General features: G+C 37.4%; 1 long non-coding RNA gene across 1 annotated transcript in view; it reads right to left on the bottom strand.

Annotated features, from left to right (window-relative positions):
- Window positions 1-19,853, bottom strand: part of LOC137096714 (uncharacterized) — a 354,124-nt gene that overhangs the window by 297,447 nt on the left and 36,824 nt on the right. The window contains exon 2 of the long non-coding RNA XR_010909640.1: window positions 17,559-17,851. This is a non-coding gene — a long non-coding RNA (uncharacterized lncRNA). The remainder of the gene's footprint in view (window positions 1-17,558; window positions 17,852-19,853) is intronic.

Below are 19,853 nucleotides of genomic sequence, written 5' to 3'. Positions count from 1 at the left end.
TCCTGTTTTAAGGGGGGGGGGAGAGATCATAGCATCAAAGAGTTGGAAGAGACCTCATGGGCCATCCAGTTCAACCCCCTGCCAAGAAGCAAGAATACTGCATTCAAATCACCCCTGACAGATGGCCATCCAGCCTCTGTTTAAAAGCTTCCAAAGAAGGAGCCTCCACCACACTTCGGGGCAGAACAGCTCTCACAGTCAGGAATTTCTTCCTCATGTTCAGATGGAATCTCCTCTCTTGTAGTTTGAAGCCATTGTTTTGCATCCTAGTCTCCAGGAAAGCAGAAAACAAGCTTGCTCCCTCCTCCCTGTGGCTTCCTCTCACATATTTATACGTGGCTATCATACCTCCTCTCAGCCTTCTCTTCTTCAGGCTAAACATGCCCAGCTCCTTAAGCCACTCCTCATAGGGCTTGTTCTCCAGACCCTTTATCATTTTAGTCGCCCTCCTCTGGACACATTCCAGCTTGTCAATATCTCTCTTGAATTGTGGTGCCCAGAATTGGACACAATATTCCAGGTGTGGTCTAACCAAAGCAGAATAGAGGGGTAGCATTACTTCCATAGATCTCTGGTGTATCAGCCACAGCTTATAGTGAGTACTCTTGACTGTCTAGGGATAGAGGTTGACAAACCTCTATCCCTAGATGCACATTCTTGATGGTAAGCACCTCTGATTGGATTCAATCTGGATTCAGTTTCATGCTTGCCATAGATGCAGGCGAAATGTCAGGAGAGAATGCCTCTAGAACATGGCCATATAGCCCGAAAAACCCTACAACAACCCAGTTATTCTGGCCATGAAAGCCTTCAACAATACATTAAGAATGTAATGACACAACGTTCAGCAGCATGAAGGCCAGTACAGAAAAATGACAGGAAAATTTTGAAATCAAACTGACATTTGAGTGTGCATGACTGATCTACTAAGGAACAGAAATTATATAAGAGGATGTATGGAAGCTAGGCCAATAGGTTCAAGCATTGCTATTATATAATGCTATAAAGGAAACATGGGCACATAAGGGCTTCTCAAGTGCTCTTAACCTGAACATGTCCAAGGCCTTTTGTGGAAAAGCTTAAAAGGGAAGGCTACAGCTGGGCAACTCTTAAGGGCCATGACTGGAGGAAATTGAGGAAATTGCCCACAAATTAGCAAGATCAAAAAGGTAGGAAACAGAGTTTATTACCTGTAGAAAGCAAAGCCCAGCATATCCTCCAAAACAAAAAGTAATCAAAATACTATTTTGAAATTTTAATTTTGGTAGATGGGGCCATTTCCAGAACAATAGAAATTAAAGGGATTGTGGGCGACTGAGCTCACTTTTCTCTACAGAATCTTGCCAATAAATTGGCCTAAATTTTCTTTTAGTTCTGGCAATAGTAGATTGATATTCATAGAAGCCATTAGATTCATTTTTGTGTTGACACATTGTAAAACAATTGATTGAATGGGTCAACTCAAAGTGGGATTAACTAGTAGGATGCCAATCTTAGTGTGTTTATTAACAGATTTCTGTGAATTTTTCTTACCAGAAAATGGAGAAAATCATTAAAGATGTACAGAAATTAATATAATCATCATGCAGCAGGGGACAAAACTTTTATATGTCTATGGCTATCTGTACTGGTACGGCAGTACCAAGAGCTCCAACTTTATTTTCTTTCTGTTTTGCAGTCATAGGGCAGGCCTCCTGTCCATCATAATTATGCTTTGGTTCTGCCCCTTGTTCTGGGCTCTGGGAGGGAAAGGAGCCATTTTTTGGTCAGTCTCACACAAGGTAGCTAAACTATAGGACGTAGACCAGCACGTCCCAGAGAAAAGCTTCCTTTCTCAATAACCATCAAGGGAAAAAGTAACATCCGGGGATACAGAAACAGAAATTCCAGGAGAAAGGTCCCAAAGGCTCTGGCTGAGAGCTCACAGCCTCTCAGCATCAGAGGGAACAGCCCTGAAGTTTTCTAAGAATTCTCGGAGGGAGGACAGCATTACAGATCCACTGAACTCCAGCTGAAATATCTTCAAGCCTCGGCTGGTAGGTCTACTTGATACCCAGACGCATTTGGAATCGGTAGTAGCACCCACACCGATGAGGCATAATTAGAAAGCAGCCCGGGAGAGGTTAAGAAAGGTTTTTCCTACAGAGAAAGTTTAGTTAATCAAAGTCAGGTGCCAGTCCATTGAGGACTAGACTAAGAAAGCCTGTTTGAACCATTGAAGATTTGTTGTTTGTTCCATAATACTTTGTTGTATCATTAAAGACTCTAAAGACCATCACTTCCGAAAAATCCCTGAGAACCTCTCTTTGAGGCCCCCTGGCTTTCTGCGTCCTATAGAAAAGTACAGCTGTTACAGGCCCAGAGCGCGACAGAACACAAACCCTAAGCCTATATCTATATCGATATCTGCCCATTCTTTCAAGCATATATGTACTTATTTAGGTGGAGTGTTATTTTTAATCATCACGCTATTTTCCTTAACTTTTCAAATGCATCTCAACTAACTAAAATGTCACTTTTACTTGTATTTTCCTTGAGTGTGATTGCACAAGTCCTCTTTTCCTTTCAGTCGGTACCCAGAACCTCCCAAATCCAGATGAATGAAGAGTTTGCTCATGGCTTTGGACATGTTGTTTTATGAAAGCTAAGCATTTTTCAACTTCATTTTTATAAGATTCTGAAATAAGCTAGAAGTTTAGCATACAGTGCTTTTCAACAAGTTCAAGCATCAACACGAAGCCAACAAAAGCTGTGATTAATCCAAACCTTTCCTAATCCAGGATGGTTGGGAAACATATCCCATATTCTGATGGAATTTTTGGATAACATAATAGTTGTGCTTCTGGGCTTGAGAAATTTTGACCCTTAGAAGCTCCTCCTTCCTCATGCACCCTTTCTCTCTGCTCCCTTCCTCATTTGTTGCTGTTATTTGTTGTTGGTGTTTTGCCAGAAGGCAGAGCAAAACAGAGTAGTTCTGATTGCAGATTTATGACTGGCAGATCATTTAAACTGCCTACAAAAAGAAAAAAGAAAAGTCAGACTTCCGGTGGGCGGAAAATGGAGGCAGGCATAGCTTGATGAGAGCTCTCCTCAGACCACCCGGACTTTTTTCAGATTGAGAGGAAGAAACCTCTCCTCAACCCGTGGATCAAAGCGGGTAGAGTCGCAGAGCCAGTGGACCCCCTCTTTGGCCCCAAAGCTGCCCCCATCCTCAAGGAGGGGGAGACAAGAGGGTCAGGAGCAGCGCGGTCAGGCAAGCGGATAAAAAACCGGGAAGCGGAGAAGTGAGAAACTCCTGCATCAACTGCCTTCACGCCCGTTTTTAAAATCACAAGAAGACTCATCTAAAAGAGTGCCAGAAAGCTGGCAGGTAGGACACGTAAGTTCTGAAATAAATGAAGTTATCTTACTGACGGCAAGAATTACTTTCTGAACCCCGGAGGGGTGGCAGAAATAATAATTGAAAATTAAAAGGAGAAATTGCAAAGGACCCGATATAGGGAAGGAAAGTCAACTTAATGCAAAAGAAGAAAGAATTTGGGAACCATTTGAACCCCTTAAAACAGTAGGAAAAAGGACTGGGGGGTGGAGTGGAGAGGAGCAAAGACTACAAAAGACGGCAAAAGATTGGAAGGGAAGACTATCGCTGATTATTGCAGGTCGCTCAACTCGAGAGGTGAATAAAAATAGATACAGAAACGTGAAACGTGAACCCCCCCCCCCCCACCCTGAACTTAGGCCTGACCAATTCAAAAAAGGGGATTGAGAAAATAAATGGGAAAAGGAAAAGAGGTTAATGGCGGCAGAGAAGGATAAACAAAGTAGCCGGTACTGACCTTGAAGAGCTTCGAAGAGCACTTTATTTAGTCTACGCCGGACTCTTCTTGTAAACAAAGGAGAGCAGAAGCCCAGAGGAGAAGCGGAAGAGGCGGGAACGGAAATATAAGAAAGAACAAAACATAGAGTGACTAAAGGTATAGAGGTAGATGCATGTGTGAATCGAGAGAAGCAGGAACGGAAACAGAAGTGTAAGAGGAAAGACACAACAGAGAATATAGAGCTAGCAACAGTAAAGAGATGAGACAAAGAAATAAAGAGCGACGGACTAGGAAGAGAAGAAGACGGGCAGCGGACCAGGAGGAGAAGCAGATGCGCGCCAGACCAGGAAGAGAAGCAGACGAAACCCAAACCAAGGAATACAAATCAATTAAGGATAGCAAGCTATAAGGGACTACAAATCAATCAAGGATTACAAATTACAGACCAACTAAAGGCTACAAATAATTAATTCAGAAGGGAAATAAAGGACTACAGAAAAGAAATATATCAATAATAATAATAATAATAATAATAATTAAATATTAATTAATAACACCAATAACTCAACTAAATATAACAAAACAAATAATAAATGAAACAATAAATTAAATTATATTAATATACAAAGAAGACAACTGGGACATTATACTCTCTTTGCTTACCCCCCCCCCCATCAAGCAATAAAATAAACAAAATAAAATAAAAATAAAATAAAAGGAAGAACATATATCTTAAAACAATTTATTATACACAAAGAGAATAATTAATGAACTCAAACTAGGAAATTAATTAACTAAAAGAAATAAACTTCTGAGGTATAAAAGGCATAAATTAATTAATTAAATAATCAAACAAAAGAGAATCAACAAATCCGGGCACATCGATTCATCCTGAAATATAAGTATTGATTAAACTGGTTATTCCCAGTTTAATCAATACTTATATTTCCCATATTCCCCACTAAGTGATAAAGAGACACAATGACTACTTCAAAATACAAGGCAGAGAAAGAGATTAAAGAGATTAAACCAGAAGAGGCTCAGGACAAGAAGAAAATGCAACATCAGGAACAGCAGGAACAACAGGCACAACAGGAGAAACGGGATGGAAAGACATTTTAAAACAAATACAAAAATTATCAGAAAAACAAGATGAATTACAAAAAGATTTTGAAATAAGAGCAACAAAACATGAAGAGCAACAGAAACTGATCCGGGAAGAGATGGCAGAAATTAAAAAAGATCTAAGGTAAGAATTAGGAAAAATGAGTAAGAACATCAATGATTTAAAAAAGGAGAAAATTAAGATAGAGAAAACTCAAAATAAAATACAAAAAAGGTAGAAAGCTTAGACAGTAAAAACACAAAACTAGAAAAACTTCAGGAAAAATGAGGTCAAAGCGAAATGGAGTACCAATTAAGATTTCAAAATGTTACTGAAACAAAAAATGAAAATATAAGAGAAATAATGATAAAAATAACAGCAAAGATATTGGATTGTGCAGAACAAGATATGGACAATGGAATTGATAGGGTCTTCAGAATCCAGACAAGCTACGCAAAGAAAAACAAAGTTCCAAAGGACACTATCGTAAAATTCGTGAGGAAAAAAACCCGAGATGACATTTTGAAACAAAGTAGTTTAGAACCAATATTTTTCAAGGATACCAAAGTAACGATACTGAAAGAATACCCACTTACAATATTGAATAAATGAAGAAAGTATTTTTTCTTGACAGATGAGCTTAAGCGACTAAATTTTAGATTCAGATGGTAAAAGTATGAAGGAATAATGACCATGTACAAGGGAGTAAAATTTTGGATTACGTCGGAGGAGAAGGCTGAGGAGTTTTACAAAAGATTGGAAAAAGAGAAATTGATAAAAACAACACCAAAATCAGCAGAGAAGGGGAAAAAATCAAAAAGAAAAAGATCTAGATCCCCTGAACTACAAGGTGCCACGGCAAGCATGCAATCCACTAATGAGGACAGAGATGATGAAAAGGAGGGAGAGGAATCAGAGGAAGTACCAGTAGAAGAATAAAATGGCAGAGTTTACACATCAAATAAATTGTTACTCAAACAATGTAAATGGATTAAATCCGCCTAATAAAAGGAAAAACTATTCAAGCAACTAAAGAGTGGAAAATACAATGCTATTGCATTACAAGAAACACACATCTCACAAAAACACATATCCCACTTAGAACAAAAACAAATAGGAAAATTTTATTATTCATCAGTAGCGGAAAAGAAAAAAGGAGTAGTATTATATATTGACGAACATATTCCATCAGAATTGGCTTTTAGAGACCAGGAAGGCAGAATGGTGGCGGCAAAAATAACATTAGGTACGGAATCTATCTTAATATGTAATATATATGCGCCAAACGGCCCAAAATCAAAATTTATCAAAACACTTAAGGAAAATTTGCTAAACCAACATACGATTTTGATGGGGGACTTCAATGGCATAATGGATACGCAGATAGACAGAAGAAAACACGGGGAAAAACAGAATAAAGGGAATCAAGGCAGCCTACCTAAAAACTTTTTCTCACTAAAGGAAGAATTTGATTTGGATGATACATGGAGGCTTCACAACTTTGAGGAGAGAGATTTCACATATTATTCCAGCAGTCATGCGGTGTGGTCCAGGATAGATATGATTTGGACAATGAGGACATTAACAACAAAGGTAGATGAGATAAAAATTCTACCGAGAGACATATCAGACCATAGCCTGATAATAATGTGTATAAATTATAAAAAACTGATAAGGAGATGGCGGCTGAATGAAAACTTGTTAAAAACACAAGATGACATAGATAAATATACGATGAAATCAAGAGAATACTTTGAAAGAAATAACAAGGAGGAGGTAAAAATTCAAACGGTGTGGGATGCATACAAAGCTGTCATGCGAGAACACCTGATTCAGCAAAACACAATAAGAAATAAACTAAAAAGCTTAAAAACCAAGGAAATACAGGGGAAAATACAAAAAAAGGAACAGGATTTAAAAAGCGACCCAGAAAACAGCGAAATTAATAAAGAGCTAATAATACTTTAAAAAGAGAAACATAATATGGAGATGGAAGAAATGGCGAAACAACTAAAATATATTATACAAACATCTTTTGAAAATGCAAACAAGATTGGAAGGTGGTTAGCAAGGAAACTAAGAAAAAAGAAACAAGCGCAGAACATAAATAAAATCAGAATAGGGGAGATGGTAATATCTAAAGACGAAGAAATTATGAGAGAATTCCAAAAGTATTACCAACAATTGTATACTAAAGGAGAGATAGATAAAGAGAAAATTATGAGTTATCTGAACAAACGGAAATTAGAGAAAATCTCGGAAGAGCAAAGGGAAAAGCTAAATAGACCAATTACACTTGAGGAAATTAAAAAGGCAATACAAAACTTAAAAAATAACAAAGCACCGGGACCAGATGGTTAGTCAGCCGGTTTTTATAAATCAATCCAAGAGGAAATCCTACCAATTCCACAAAAGATCATGTACAGAGTGCTTACAAATCGGAAAATACCAGACTCATGGAAAATAGCAGATATTATTCTAATTCATAAAGAGGGAACAGACATAGAAGAAATGAAGAATTACCGCCCCATATAATTGCTAAATTTGGACTATAAAATATTTTCGAGTATATTAGCCAATAGATTCAAAGATTTTCTAAAAGACTGGATTGGGGATTACCAAAATGGCTTCCTACCGAATAGGAACATAAAAGACAATGTAAGAATCATTATAGACGCTCTGGAGTATTTCGAAACACACCACCAAAAGGAAATGGCATTACTTGCTGTCGACACGGAAAAGGCGTTCAACAACATGAATTGGGATTTTTTAAGCTGTTGTTTCAAGAGATAGACATTGGTTTCCACTTCAAAAATGCAATTGAAGCGATTTATGAGGATCAGAAAGCTAAACTGTTAATCAATGGAAACACATCAGAGGAGATTAGGATAGAAAAAGGCACAAGGCAGGGGAGCCCGTTATCACCTTTAATTTTTATATTCGCTTTGGAAATTTTATTAAAAGATATTAGAGAAGATGACTCTCTAAAAGGCATTAAAATCGATAAACAAGAATATAAAATTAGAGCCTTCGCCAACGACCTAATAGGGATAATTGAAAACCTGAGAGAAAATTTAGAAAAATGGATAAGCAAATTAGAAGAATATGGAGAGGTAGCAGGCCTCAAAATAAATAAAACAAAAACAATGTTGCTGACTAAGAACATTAAATCCAAAAACCAAAAGAGATTACAAGAAATAGCGGGAATTAAAGTAGCACCCAGAATTAAATATCTGGGTATTTGGCTCACAGCAAGAAACCTACAACTACTGGAAAATATTTAAATAAATTGAAAGAGATTAAAAAAGAATTGGAGTGTTGGGGGAAACTAAATCTGTCAATGTTGAGGAGAATTGCTGCAGTTAAAATGAACATTCTACCAAGAATGCTTTACCTTTTTCAAAAAACCCCTATAATAAGAAATAATAAATGCTTTAAAGATTGGAACAAGGATATTATGAAGTTCATTTGGAAAAACATAAAACCAAGAATTAATGCAACAGTGATGATCACTCCCAAAGACAAAGGAGGTTTTGGCCTACTGGACTTGAAACTATATTATGAGGCAGCAGCACTGACGTGGGTTAGAGACTGGAGCAAATTAGCTAAAATTAAAATTTTGACTTTAGAGGGCTTCGACCTGAGAAAAGGATGGCATTCATACATGTGGTATGAAGGGACACAAAAAGAAAAAATAAATCAGAAATCATTTTATTAGGTTGTCGCTAATAAAAGTATGGGAACAGTATAAAAAGCATTTATTTGGGAAAACCCCCCAATGGATCTCACCCTTAGAAGCAAACCAAAGAAGACTTTTGGGTTGGACATGTTGGCCGACATACAAAGAGACATGATATATAAAAAAGGAGAGATGTATGAACTGAAAACACAGGCGGATATTGCGAGACAATTTAAAAATGTATCCTGGTTTCAGTACAGCCAAGTGAAGGATGTATTTGACTCAGACAAAAAGGACGGTTTTGGAGACAAAGAAGATTTTTGGGACAAAATACAAAGTGGGGAGAAAAAGATAATTACAAAAATTTATAACAAATTATTAGGATGGGCGACGGAGAGGGAAGTGATAAAAGACTCGATGATTCGCTGGGCAAAAAACATTGGAAGAACAATCCAAATTGGAGAATGGGAAGAAATATGGACTAAAATATTGAAATACACGTATGCATCAGACTTACAAGAAAATTGGCTTAAAATGCTACATAGATGGTATATGACACCACAAAAATTAGGTATTATGTATAAACAGGTCAATAAGGAATGTTGGAAATGTAAGAGGCAAGAAGGAACTTTTTATCATATGTGGTGGTCGTGTGAAAAAACAAATAAATATTGGAAAACAATACACACAGAATGTAAAAAAAATACTAAATACAGAATTCCCATTTATGCCAGAAATGTATTTATTGGGTATGTTTGATTCAGACATATTCAAAGATAAGAATAAGGAAAGACAATTTACCTTCTTTGCCACAGCCGCAAGAATGGTATTTGCAAAACTGTGGAAACAGGATAAAATACCTTCTAAAATGGATTGGATTGAGAAAATTATTGATATTAAGGATATGGATGAATTAACATATTGGTTAAGGCAAAACAATGGAAGAGGTATGAAACCAACAGATTGGAAAGTTTTACAAGAATATATAGAAAGAAATAACTGATTAAGTTAACACAAACAAGAGAGTTAGAGATAATTTATAGAGTACTTTTTCTCAACATGTAATTAAACTATGATGGATGACAGAGAAAAGAGGAAAAGAAAAGGAGGAAATATGGACTATGGTTAAGTAAGAACGGAAGTCACACTAGGGTGTAGGTGTGTTTGGGATTTTTTTAATGTCATTTTGTGATATCGTTTTTGTATTGGTGATATTGTCGGGTGGTGGGTGATTTTTCTTTTTTCTTTTCATTTGTGTGGAAGTACTTTGGTGGAAAGTTTTTATATGATTGTTTTATTGTAAATTTTTGGTGAAAAAAGCAATAAAAATTATTTAAAAAAGAAAAAGAAAAGAAAAGTCAATTGTGTAGCCACATCATAGAAAAATGCAACTAAAGGTAGCCTTTTAAGTAGCTAGGCTGCATATAACAAGTTATGTTGGCAAAAAAAGGCTTACACCCTTCCTAACACCATACAGCAGGCATACTATGGAGTTCAGATTGCACTGTTTAGTTCTGATTAATAAAACAGGTCAAATTAAACTAATTGCAATGAGTTATGCCTAATAAAATTAGGGAAACAATTAGTAACAAAAAAAATCTAATTCTAACCCCAAAATTAAAAAAAGTAAAAAACAGATTCAAGTTCATGAACTACATATAGGATCACCAGTCATATCAGATTGTCATCTGTCAACAATAACTCACTAGCAAGAAGTATGACAATGGCAGTATCTTTTTTTCTCAGTCACTAACTTTGTTGATATTTCATCTATAACTAACTGAGTTTCAGATCAATTGGAACAGTAAGTCAAAGAGCACCATTCTGTTTGATCAAGAGATGTCCAAGCAACATCAGACCATCTGAAGTTGAGCTAAATCTAACCTCCCCTTGTGAGGGAGTTGGACATTTCTAAGGACAATCTTTACCCTGGACTGTGTCTCTGGACTAGAAGAGAATTGAATCTCGTCAACTTCAATTCATCTTCACTTTACCTTATGTGCTACCATTTTGGCTCCTCTGTCAACAGATATCAGCCAGCAGACCAGTCTTACCCACAGGCTGCTCTTTCAGCAGGTTTCTGAGATTACCCAACAGAAGAGTGTTCTGCCAGCAAAAGAGCTCAGCTACTGGTAGCATGGGATTTCTTTTCCTTGGGAGAAAAAGCTTTGCCTAATCCTGACCTTCGAGGTAGATTTGTACTGAAAGCTGTCCATTCACCCATCTTTTACACAATTACATCATGACAGCAGCAATGACAATATCCAATAGAAACTTGAGATTTGTAGTTTGGTGAAGCATTAGCACTTTTTGGCTGGGAATTCCAAATATCCCTCCTCATATGATGTTGGCATGAAAGTTGAAGTTGAATATTGATGCTGTAACTAGGCAGTGTGAAAGGATCTTACATGATTTGTTCCATGAGCTATTGCAGATGCAGGATAGTAGGCCTGCCATATCTCTCATATTTTCACTAAGAATGTATTTGTCTAAGTTATAGTTCTATTTATTTAATTTTCACTCATTTTCAAGTTGAGTTTTCAGAAAAAAAGAAATGGTTCTTAACACAACTGACAAATGACATAAGCCAGGAACCAACGGTGTACCCACTGGATCATATTGCTTTGGGCATAATAAGTTCTCCTCCACCCCCTTTCTGTACCCCCTCCCCATGTCACTGAGCAACCTGGGAAACCCAAGATCAAGTTTTTAGTATGCACAAAGGGCTACAGAAAAAATGGAAGCTGCTGAAGTTTATGTATTTAGTTTGATCCTAGTCTATGATACACCACATCAGATAGATTCATGTTTGAAGATTGGCAAAAGAGGGGGAAAGAATAAATGAACAGGGAAATAATTTATTTGAAGAAGAGAGGAAATAGCTCTTCTTACTGAGGGAACCAAATAGAGATCTTCAAAGAGTGAGCTCCACAAGTATGAGGCTACCAAATAAAAATGCTTTCCCAGATAATCTAAATATGATAATTCTTAATGGTAAGCTTCAGAGACCAGTGTTAGGTCATGATCTTATTTAGATAACATGTTCCTCTAGTATTCGGGGCTTCAACTATTAGTATTAGCACTTTAAACTAAACTAAAAAACATATGGGCAAACAATACAATTGAGATAAAGCTGTGGTATGAAAAAAATTGGTAGCCCTCCTTCACCCCTCTAAAACTCTAATTTTGTATTTCCAGGCTGTTTTCAATGTTAGTGCTATGTAGACTATGTATGTGTTTCACTAGGGCACAAGGAATTTGAATTGCCACACAATCAGAGAAGGTCATAGAGTGACTAAAGTTAAGTCACACTTTCTTATGCTCAGAAGAAGGTAATGGCAAACATTCACTGAATACATATTTCCAAGAAACTCCTGGATAGAGTCACCATGACTCAGAATCAATTTGTAGACACATAACAATGACAACTTTGGATGTAACCAGGGCTGTATATAATTGAGATTAGGTCTGCTTTATGTATGTGTGCTTGGAAAGAGAGAGAGAGAATGCAGGTTTCTGACCCAGACATGGTCACTAGGCCTGGGCAACCACGGAAAAATTTGTTTCTAAAATCGATTCGTCTTTAGGGGTTTTTTGCGTTTCGATTTTTAAAAGAATTCCGAAATTTTTCTTTTAAAAAGTTCGATATTTATGAAATTTCGTAAATGTTAAAAAAAATTACGAAACAATAACGAAACAATTTCGAAACAATAACGAATCGATTCGTTAATGGCGGACGCGACCGCGCAATATGCTAAAAAACCTCCAAATGGGACAGGGGGAACTTCTGAAGCTTCCCTCTCCCTCTGTTGTTGACTGTTGGTGTGATGTTATAATTTTTTTCACTAATTAAACAAACAACAACTTTAAAACTTGCCCCAGACATGCGGAAATAATAACGAAATGACCTCAAAACGACAACGAAACGAATACATAACGAATCCGAAACAATTACGAAACGAATTAAAAAATTCGTTTCGTTTTTAAGTTGCTCCAGAATGGTTCGTTATCGCTTCGTTATAAAAAAAATAATGAATTTTTAACGAATTACGAATTTACAAAACGAAACCGCCCAGCCCTAATGGTCACAATTAACAAACCACCCTAAGATGCAAATGATCTCGTAGTACTTAGGAGAACCAAGTTGGTAGCACAAACTTTTGTAGACCGTGTATATTCCTCAGTCTAAAAAAAACCTTATGCTACCAATTTCATTCTCTCAGTCAGTCTCTAAGATGCTACACAACCCTTTTGCATACTGATATACTAGACTGACGTGGCTAGGTCTCAATCTACACTGACCATTTAATGCAGTTTGAAGATTGTTTCAAACTGTGATAGCTAAACAACGAATGGCCACAAAAGTAGATGAAAGCAAAGCCTTAGTGTGCACTAGTGGTCTCTGGTATGTATAACCATTCAAGATTCAAAATGGTTCCAGGATTTCCTATGTAATTATCTACATAGCAAAATCATTTTCAATATTGGTTTAAAACTGACTTAAGTGGTCAGTGTAGATATGCCCTCGGTCTTTTAATTCCACCCTAAAATGGAAAAAAAGCATTTCTACTCACTGGTGACACCTTCACAAGCAACACAGAATCCAAGGCTACCTGTACACTTCTCATACTTAATTCTTGAGGAGGAATATAAGTCTATCCAAACATCTAGATTAGCATTCTAACAAAATAGAAGGACTGTTTTAAAGGTGTTTTTTAAATTAAGTTTCACTTTCTTTGTCACAATTTATTCTGAAACCTGTTTGTATGTTTATTGTTGACAAAGATTTAGTAGATAGACGCAAGACATAGAGTGCTCCTCACTAGCATGCAAGTGACACCTCAGCCAAAACTCCCAATTGATCTCTGCTGATAGTTTTATGTAATTATTATTAGCTATGTGAAGTAGGTTGAAATCCCAAGGCACCCCCCACCAAAGGCCACAGGATAGTACAACAGTCCAGCAATGCCACCCTTGAACACCCCCATTCCCCCTCCACACACGCACACTGTAATCTGTCACTAAGCATGGCACCAAGCATCTTTCTGGCAAAATGATTTAAAAGAATGCTATTACTAGATGGTATGAAGTAGGCTTGTGCATGGATCCATTTTCAAAAAATGGTCTTTATCTGAGTCAGCTGGTTCGGACACCCATAACGGCATGGGCTCTGCTGTCATTTTTTTTCTCAGCAGCAACAGAACAGTGGTTGTCGAAAAAACTGCTGTTTTCAGTTTCTTTCAGTTACATGTGGAGTGCGGAGATGGAGGCAGCCCCTAGAAGGGAAAGGGAAGTGGGGTTTCTTAAGCCCTCACCTTAAACCCAGGTCTCCACTAAAGACAGAAGGGAAAGGACCCCAGGAAGTGGGGGTTCTTAACTCCTTGGCTTAAACCCAGGTCTCCTCTAAAAACAGAAGGGAAAGGATCCTAGAAAGACACTTTTAATCCAAGTCTTAATGAAAGATATAAGCACAAATGATTCCAGAAAGAGTGGTAACTTAACTTTGGTGCTTTTAATCCAGTTCTTAATTAAGGATATAAGGAAAAACAATGCCTAAAATAATGGAAAGGGGTGCCTGGGAAGTTTTCCCCTCTCCCAAGTGCTGCCTTTTGGCTTCCCAGATCGAAAATGGATTTCTGTCCTCCCAAATTCAAGTGGCTCCCAAAAAACACATTAGGGCCCCCACTGAAATCCAGGACACTGAATTGTGGTTTACCTGAGTTGCACAACTCTAATATGAAAGGCTTGGGAGATATCTAGGAATATTAGCTGAGTTGTACACCCCATGTCATTCTTTCAGGGTCCTATTCATCAGGGCGACTGGGCAATTTCATCTCATCACCAGGATAGAAGTTATAGAAATATGTAAAGTTGAAACATCAGTTGTTGCATGTTTTCAAGTTATTTCTGGTCTATAGTGACCCTAAATAGAATTTATCACAGGGCTCCCCTTAGAAAGATTTGTTCAAAAGAAGCCATGGATTTCCTCTGAGGATGGAATGTGACTTCTCCAAGGTCAACCAGTAGACTTCCATAATTGAGCAGGGATTTGAATTCTTACAGTCTAGTGCTCAAACCACAGCACCAATACTTGCTCTAACACCTAATAAAGTTATATTTCACATCCATTCAGAAAAACAGAATACACTGTATGTTCAGGAAAAAAATACCACAAATTCTGCTTTCTCTCCCTAATTCTGCTTCAGAAATATGAGAAAGTTGGAGGTGTTTGTTGATTTCTTGTCACATAATGCTAAATCATCAAGCATTAGGAGCAACATAGATAGACTGATAAATAAATAGATAGCAAAGTCACTAAGAAACTATAAGGAAAATAATACATCTAAACGAGATAGCCACTTTATGTCTGTTTAAGTGCTACAGACTAAATATTGCTTATATACTAATATATTTACAATCAGCATTTTATCATCCCTGAACAAAAAAACACTGATATTTAATAATTGCACAGGAATTCAAAGTCCTGGATCATAAAAACTATGGAAACAATAATAATAAAAGGGATTTTTTTCCATTCTGTATTTAACAATCATGGGATGGAACAGAAGCAGAAAAGTAGGCCAGATTTTTTTGTGAGCTGTTTTAATATCTAATCATCACCTTCTCCAGAACTATTTTTCAAATAGAGCAGATCAGTAAGGATGTTGTTGTTACTGAAAAACTGAAATGAATATAGAGTCCGAATGGCCTTACTAAGGACTTCAAAGTCATTTAAAAACCTCTTTACGCGACTTAAATAGTTAAAAATCTCAGTTCAATGTAATATTCCCCTCTCAGTTGAGCTTTTTAGTTCATTCTGTCTTTGTTTCCTTCATTTTCCCCTCCCACTTCATTTTAAGGACAATTAAGCTGAATGCCCTGGGTTGATGCTTTCAAACTTCTGAAATATGTCCACAATTCCCAATGGCCAATATTCTAGAGTCATATTATCTGGAAAATCTCTCTGTCAGCAGAAAACACTTATACACACACACACACACACACACACACTTGGCATATGCACATGAAATGTTAAGAGTGAGCCAAGGAACAACGCTCTGGTCTTTTTTCCTCTTCCTTAATGCCAGTCCCTTGGCCACCATTATCCACTCTGTTTCCTGGCTTTCATCACGTGGCGCGCCCAATCCACTTTTGACGAATTCTTTATCCTTTTCATATTTGCAAGTATTCAAGGTTCCAAGAAAGCCTAATTTATAACATGAAGGAGGTTGCAGATTTCTGGCACATGCAGCTGTGCAGATGTTATTCCTTAAGGAAGACGGTCTTGATTGCCTGTGTGAAGAATGGCTCAGAGCTGGCATGGTGCCAAGCGTTCTCTCATAGCTGAATATATAAAACTACTCTCCTACTGAAAGAAGGCCCCCAGTAGGATAATATATTATTACACATGATTCAAATTACAGGATCTGCAGCAGGGGAGCGAGCGGCTGAATAAGGACAGGCACACACAGAATACTGATGATGGCATGATGGAATCCATCATGCATTGAAAGAGGCACCCTTTTAGCATTTAAATCCTCTGTGTTCTTTTCAACCTGACTATCTGGGCAATTATGACCAATGAACATTGTAAACTCATCACGGCTATTTGCAGATTTATAAAAACCCAGCAGTATATCCAAATCTGATCCCTGAAATCTTTTTTAACATTTTGAAATAAAGCTTATACCACTCACTGAGCACTTGAAGTCCATGGGTTATAATTTAGTATGACAATATTGGATTTGCCTTCTGTCTGATCCTGTTTCAGTTATGAGGATAGTGCTGAAGAAAAAAAACTTGCTTCAGACAATTTTGTGGTCTGAAATCTCTGCATTCCACAGTATTCTGGGCTGTTTTAAAGTCAGTTATACAACAAATTACTTTACCCACAACGAACTAAGCCCGCATGTTTGTCACATTGTTGGCTTGCCAAGCATTTTCTTTCTATAAAGAAGCACTGTTCACAAAACAATGCATTAAAAATGAAAGGTGGGGGAGAGAAAGAAATGAACCATTTAGGATCATTGTTCACTTGCTAATAAATAAATAAATCCAAGCCTCATCCAGGAAATCTGAAGGATTAATAAGCAAGTGTTAAACACACACACACAGCTACAAAACTATAACTAACTCTACAGACTCTATATATAGCTTTGCTCAAAATAGCCTCCAGCCAGCTCTTTCTCTCTCTCATCTTAACTTCTTTTCATGCAGGCTCTTGTATTCAGTTATTCCGGCAAAAGGGATGCTAATCAGGTGCATTGTGCAGAGAGTAGGCGGAGTGGGGAATGAAATTTACTCAGAAATGACCTCAATCCTATTCATTAATAAAATGACATCTTGGCTGAAAAGTGGCAGAAAATGAAACAACGCACCGAACTTGGTTCAGATGTGACAGATGCTCATAAGAGAAAGCCGAGCACATTAAAGAGGTTTTGCAGCATGGTAAAGTCGAGGAGCATTCAAAGAAATGCTGGACATGCGGGGCTCTGGAGATGCCGAGATCTTATGCTGCTGCATGCTCTTTACCTTACATTACCTCCCATAGCCTTGTTGGAGCATTACAATGCAGGCAGCTGAGCAAGGATTGGGATGAGGGGGGCATGCAAACAAGAGGAAGCAATATATATATATATATATATATATATATATATATATGCTTATTTAATTAGATGCGAAGAAAAGCGACATTAAAATCATCCTAAGGCAGAGGGAAAAAAATGAAATAGCACCCAACGTTATCAACACCTCCCTCCTCTTGAGACAACAGAATTGTTTAGAAAGAAAAGAAAAGCCCACAGCATCTGGGAGAATGAAGCCACCATTTTGCATAGTGATTCAAATTATGCTGGTAGAATAATTAATTGAGCGACCTAATCTCAGGGAGGGGGAAGGGGAAAAAAGGATACATTAAATAAAGTTCATTACTGCATGATGTAAATGAGTTTCTCACCAATGATGTCACTGATTGGCTGAGATGTGGAGCTGGTTTCGAACAGTGCAGCATGGCCGGATTGGCTGCTAGCTCTTCTGGTGACTGCCTGCTTGGGCAACGCTTGAACCAGACACTTTTTATGCCTCTCTTGTTGTCGTATGAAGCAAATCTTGTTCAGCTCAGCTGTGTCTCCATAGTAGTGGCACCCTAAGAGAGTCTCCCTCCTGCTTCCCACAGCTCATCTGTAAGGCGGTCGCTGCTGTGAAATACCAGCCTTTGGCACTGAGCCCAGACTACGTTGTTACATCCGTCTATAATGCAGAAAAGACATTTTAGGTTTTTTTTAAAAAATTGCACTTCTTTCATCAAATTACTTTCTTTAAAAAATGAATAAACCTCTCTTCCTCCCCTCCCTCCCCGGTTGCAGATGGTTTGTGTATTTTGAAATTATAGTCCTTGCAAACTTTCACAAATACAAGAAATGACCTACAGTAAAGGAGAATAACATTGGCTTGCTGAGAAAGAAAGGCTAGAAGAAAAAAGAAGCAAGGGAGCGAGCTGCTTCTTTGTTTATCTTGATTATATATTTTTTCATTTCGCTCTTATGACTGTGACTGCTTTGTTGGCAACAACCCAATTCTTTTAATCATCATCATTATTATTTTTATGTATGATTTTGCCCCCAAAAGTGTCAAGTGCAGGTTATTCCCCCCCCCCCCTCCTTCTTTCCTTCTATTTACATCTATGGATTTTTATTTATTTAAGACAAGGGATCTTAATTAGTATTCTTTGGAAGTATGCAAACTAAAGCAGGGCTATGATTATGATGTCTCCCTTCCCCTTAAAGAAAAATCTGTATGGCAGGAAAAAGGAGAGGGGAAAAAAACCTGTGCAGCTTTTACAGCTCAGCTGTCTGGGAAGAAAAAGGGGTGGGGGGAAAGGAATGCAGTGATATCAACTTTGCAAGACAATGGAATACCTACAGGCTTTCCCCTAGACAAGTCTTTTATAACCAGTCAGTATTGTGTGCTGAAGACAGTGGCCAATCAGTAAGCTCCTTTCCATAACAGTGACACAATAGGTGCAACTGGTCACACTGTCCTCCTGACAGCAGTTCAGCTTCATTTACCGTATGCTGGAATACGTGTCCGCCATTCATATTTCAATACAAAAAGCCCATGAGCACTGGCATTCCTTCTCTCCAGAAATGCACACACAGAGCCTTGTTTTTACTGTAATAATTATATTAGTCTAATTACTCTGTGTGAGCTGCAATAACACTGTTGAGAAAGGACGCATTGATGTTGCGTCACATAAATGGGCGTGGGCATGCCTGCTTATGTAAATAATAAAGTGCTTCCATTGCTGGAGCAATCTCTCACAAATACACGCATATATACCTACATTGCTCCATTGATGCACCTTCTATGTTACAATCCTTTTCTAAATGAATTAAGAATGCATTAGGAATATACTGGATCTCTTTGCCAAAGCTCTTTATTTATTTGTATATTTCACCATCCTTTTTTCACTTCTTTTTTCCCATGCCTTCCCCATTTTGAATTGCAAGCACTGAGAAAATAGAAGCTAACAAAAGGGTGGGCCAATAGGGCAGGCCCAAAGTCTTTCCATCCTCACCTGTCCGTGAACTGGACACCAAGTGTTATATTAATACATTCAGCATCAAAAACCCACAAAAATGTGATAGTTCTTAGAAACATGCATGTGCATTGTCATTTTATATGTTTTAACAATCTGATAATGTATGCCTCCACTATAGCAATAATTTAAATCACTGATCTGGCAAAAAAAAAATCATCGCTTTTAATGTATATAAGCTTATGATAATTTGTTGCATCAAAGGGGGGCAGTTTGTAGAGAGAAAGCTGTCATGCTAATTTTCATATATTTTACATAGTGTGCCCTTACTTATTTGTGGGATTTACATATTCATGAAGAAAATAGCTATTTTGAATACTGACAGAGCAGAATGAAAAGAGGGGTCATGATTCTTTGAGATAGAGATGATTTGCACAAAAAGACACACTGGATTTGAGAGGAAAATCATGTAAAATATGGCAGCAAGAAAAGATGGTCCAAGGAAAATTTGATATTGGCAATGAAAGAGAGGAAGTCCTCTTTCTTTTATTTCCAATATCAAAATTAGCTTGGTTTTTAAACCTGGGTGAATTTATTGGCAATAGTCATAAATACATTTTTATCATTAATCACATTGTCTCAAAAGTGATCACTTGAACCCACTTTCTTCACATTTAGGTAATTTTCGATTTGTTCCAATCTAAATTATTAGGA

The sequence above is a fragment of the Anolis sagrei genome, chromosome 3, assembly GCF_037176765.1.
Source record: "Anolis sagrei isolate rAnoSag1 chromosome 3, rAnoSag1.mat, whole genome shotgun sequence".
Classification (NCBI taxonomy): domain Eukaryota; kingdom Metazoa; phylum Chordata; class Lepidosauria; order Squamata; family Dactyloidae; genus Anolis; species Anolis sagrei.
This window is presented reverse-complemented; position numbering and strand designations above follow the sequence as displayed.